General features: G+C 46.9%; 1 pseudogene; it reads left to right on the top strand.

The window, feature by feature from the left end:
• Positions 1-587: 587 nt before the first annotated feature.
• On the top strand, positions 588-1958 carry LOC138768040 (nucleosome assembly protein 1-like 1 pseudogene; annotated as a pseudogene).
• Positions 1959-3523: the final 1565 nt, after the last annotated feature.

Raw genomic sequence — 3523 nt, 5'->3', positions numbered from 1 at the left:
ATAACATAAATGAGTATGTAGGAATACAGAATTTACCCGTTCATCCCCTTTCTGACCCATTCAGGCCCTCTACAGTAGAGAATTATCTCATCGAAGGACATGAATATATTTAATAGCAATAGTGCATTAAGCATATTTACAGACATTGAGCCAGTACAGCTGCTAATAAAGCAACTACCAAGGTAGCAATGGCCAATATATATCCATCCATCCATCCATTCATCCATCTATTTAGTCTCCTTCCCCCAGTTCTTAGATGCTGCTTTCTGCTGAAGACACAAAAAGCAGTGGTTAAGAACTGGGGGAAGGAGACTGAACAGATAATAACAAGTATGGAAGGAATTTTTAGTTTTACCATGAGCAGCAACACATCAAAAGTTAGTTTTCAGTGGAATGCCCCCTTAAATTAGTTCATCATATCTCCCCTTAAAAGTTTCTTCTTAAGACTAAAAATAACTCTTTTAATCTTTCGTCATGACTAAGATGCCCTATTGCACCTTATTAGGGCACTTACTCTGGCCCCAAGCCCACAGTTTATTCATGGCAGAAGAGTCCTTGCACAGCTAAATTCCCTCTTTTGGCTCTTCTTATTTTGCCGCCATCCTAGAGGGGCGCTCCCTCCTCCTGTCTGTGACACTGCGCGGCGGCAGTGGACCTTTCGCTCTGTCACTCTGGTGTTAAAATCTGAGAAAAATGGCCAACATAGACAACAAAGATCAGCCAGAGTTTGATCAGCAAGAGATGGAAGATGTGGAAGAAGTTGAGGAAGAAGAAACAGGAGAGGATGCTAACAGTAAAGCCAGGCAGTTGACTGCACAAATGATGCAGAATCCACAGATTCTGGCTGCCCTACAAGAAAGGTTAGATGACCTTGAAGGTACTCCTACAGGATACATTGAAAGTTTGCCTAAAATAGTTAAAAGAAGAGTGAATGCACTTAAAAACCTTCAAGTGAAATGTGCACAAATTGAAGCAAAATTTTATGAAGAGGTCCATGCGAAGGAAAATATGCCTTTCTATATCAGCCCCTCTTTGACAAGAGAAGTGAAATCATAAATGCCATATATGAACCCACAGAAGAGGAGTGTGAATGGAAAGTAGATGAAGAAGAAGAAATTTCAGAGGATTTGAAAGAGAAGGCGAAGGTTGAAGAGGAAAAAAAAAGATGAAGAAAAGGAGGACCCCAAAGGAATTCTAGAATTCTGGTTAACTGTATTTAAAAATGTTGATCTCCTTAGTGACATGGTTCAGGAACACGATGAACCAATACTGAAGCACTTAAAAGACATAAAAGTAACATTTTCAGATGCTGGTCAGCCAATGAGTTTCACTTTAGAATTCCACTTTGAGCCAAATGGGTTCTTCACAAATGAAGACTTACAAAATGAGGTCAGAACCTGATGAATCAGATTCATTCTCTTTTGATGGACCAGAAATTATGGGCTGTACAGGATGCCAGATTGACTGGAAAAAGGGCAAAAATGTTACTCTGAAGACCATAAAAAAGAAACAAAAACACAAGGGCCGAGGTACAGTAAGGACGGTGACAAAAACTGTTCCCAATGACTCATTCTTCAACTTCTTTAGTCCTCCTGAAGTACCAGAAAATGGAGAATTGGATGATGATGCAGAGGCAATTCTCACTGCAGACTTTGAAATAGGACACTTCCTGCGTGAGCGTACAATTCCCCGATCAGTTCTTTACTTCACTGGTGAAGCTATTGAAGATGATGACGATGATTATGATGAAGAAGGTGAAGAAGCAGATGATGAGGAAGGAGAAGAGGAGGCGGATGAGGAAAACAATTCAGATTATGAACCGAAGAAAGATCAAAACCCAGCTGAGTGCAAGCAGCAATGAAGTGGCATATATGTGGCCTTGAGGATTACCTGCACTGTAATAAGTTAAACAACTCTTAGTTACTTACAGCTTTATGTTTTGTATCTTGGTAGAATAAAGTAAAAAATTTTTGTTAAAAAAAATAAAATAAAATTCCCTCTTTTGACTAGACAATTTTTCCTCTTGTAGCAGGAACATTGCTACAGAGAAATTGCCCTCCCAGAATGCAATCTTGAATATAATATGAAACAGCATTTGGTGCCTTTATCACAGTGACCAATCCAGAGCTTACTTAGGGTAGATTCTAGCAGTCAGACTTTTCTGCTTATGTGGACAAAAGGACAGAGTCTAACTGGACGGGACTTACGTACACCTCTTACTCTTTCCGTGGTCTAGGCAGGACTGGCTAGCATATCTCTTAGTAAACTGGACAGCCCTGCGTCTGGTGCAGGCTCTGTGCAAGAAATTTACACCTGCTTCCAACAGTAGCGTCCATTAAAGTCTCTGCATAAAATAATACCCATCACCAGGGCCGTCTTACCCATTGGGCAGGGTAGGTGGCTTCCCGGGGGCCCTTGCGTCCTAGGGGGCCCCTGCCCTCTGTGACCTGTATTTTTCACTTTATAAGACGCACTTATAAAACTAAGTGTATCCTATAAAGCGAAGCCGGCTCCCCAGCAGCGCCGAGCACCGCAAGGAAGCCGTCTCGCCCGCCCCCTCTATTTCCGCTCACTATGCATATGCATAGTGAGCGGCCCTGAGCGACCCCCTCCGCCCGCCCAGCCCGCCCCTTCTATCGCCGCTCAGCTGAGGCGATCAGAAGCCCAGGAAAGTGCAATGAGCAGCACTTTCCTGGGCTTCTGATCGACTCAGCTAAGCGGCGATAGAAGGGGCGGGCAGTCCCAGAACTCACCCGTCCGCCGGCCCCAGCAGCTGATGTCTCCCGTCAGCACGCTCCCGTCATCCTCCGGGAACAGGCAGCGGGGTACAGAGATGCTGCTTGTGTACTGGATGTGTCGTACAGTCTCTTTGTACTCCGCTGCCTGTGCCGGAGGATGACGGGAGCGCGCTAACGGGAGACATCAGCTGCTGGGGCTGGCGGACGGGTGAGTAACTGGTTTGTTGTTTTGGGGGCACTGGCTACTATGGGGGACACTGGCTACTATGGGGGCCCTGACTACTATGGGGGCACTGGCTTCTATGGGGGGCACTGGCTACTATGGGGGGCACTGGCTACTATGTGGGGGCACTGACTACTATGGGGGGCACTGGCTACTATGGGGGCACTGGCTACTATGGGGGCACTGGCTACTATGGAGGGCACTGGCTACTATGGGGGGCACTGGCCACTATGGGGACACTGGACACTATGGGGGGAACTGGCTACTATGGGGAGCACTGGCTACTATGGGGGTACTGGCTACTATGGGGGGCACTGGCCACTATGGGGGCACTGGCCACTATGGGGGGGCACTGGCTACTATGGGGGTACTGGCTACTATGGGGGCACTGGCTACTATGGGGGTACTGGCTACTATGGTGGGCACTGGCTACTATGGGGGGCACTGGCTACTATGGTGAGCACTGGCTACTATGGGGGGCACTGGCTACTATGGGGGCACTGGCTACTATGGGGGGCACTGGCTACTATGAGGGCACTGGCTACTTGGGGGCACTGGCTAC

Source organism: Dendropsophus ebraccatus, chromosome 1, assembly GCF_027789765.1.
Source record: "Dendropsophus ebraccatus isolate aDenEbr1 chromosome 1, aDenEbr1.pat, whole genome shotgun sequence".
NCBI lineage: Eukaryota > Metazoa > Chordata > Amphibia > Anura > Hylidae > Dendropsophus > Dendropsophus ebraccatus.
Note: the sequence above shows the minus strand (reverse complement) of the source record. Positions and strands in the feature narration are given on the sequence as shown.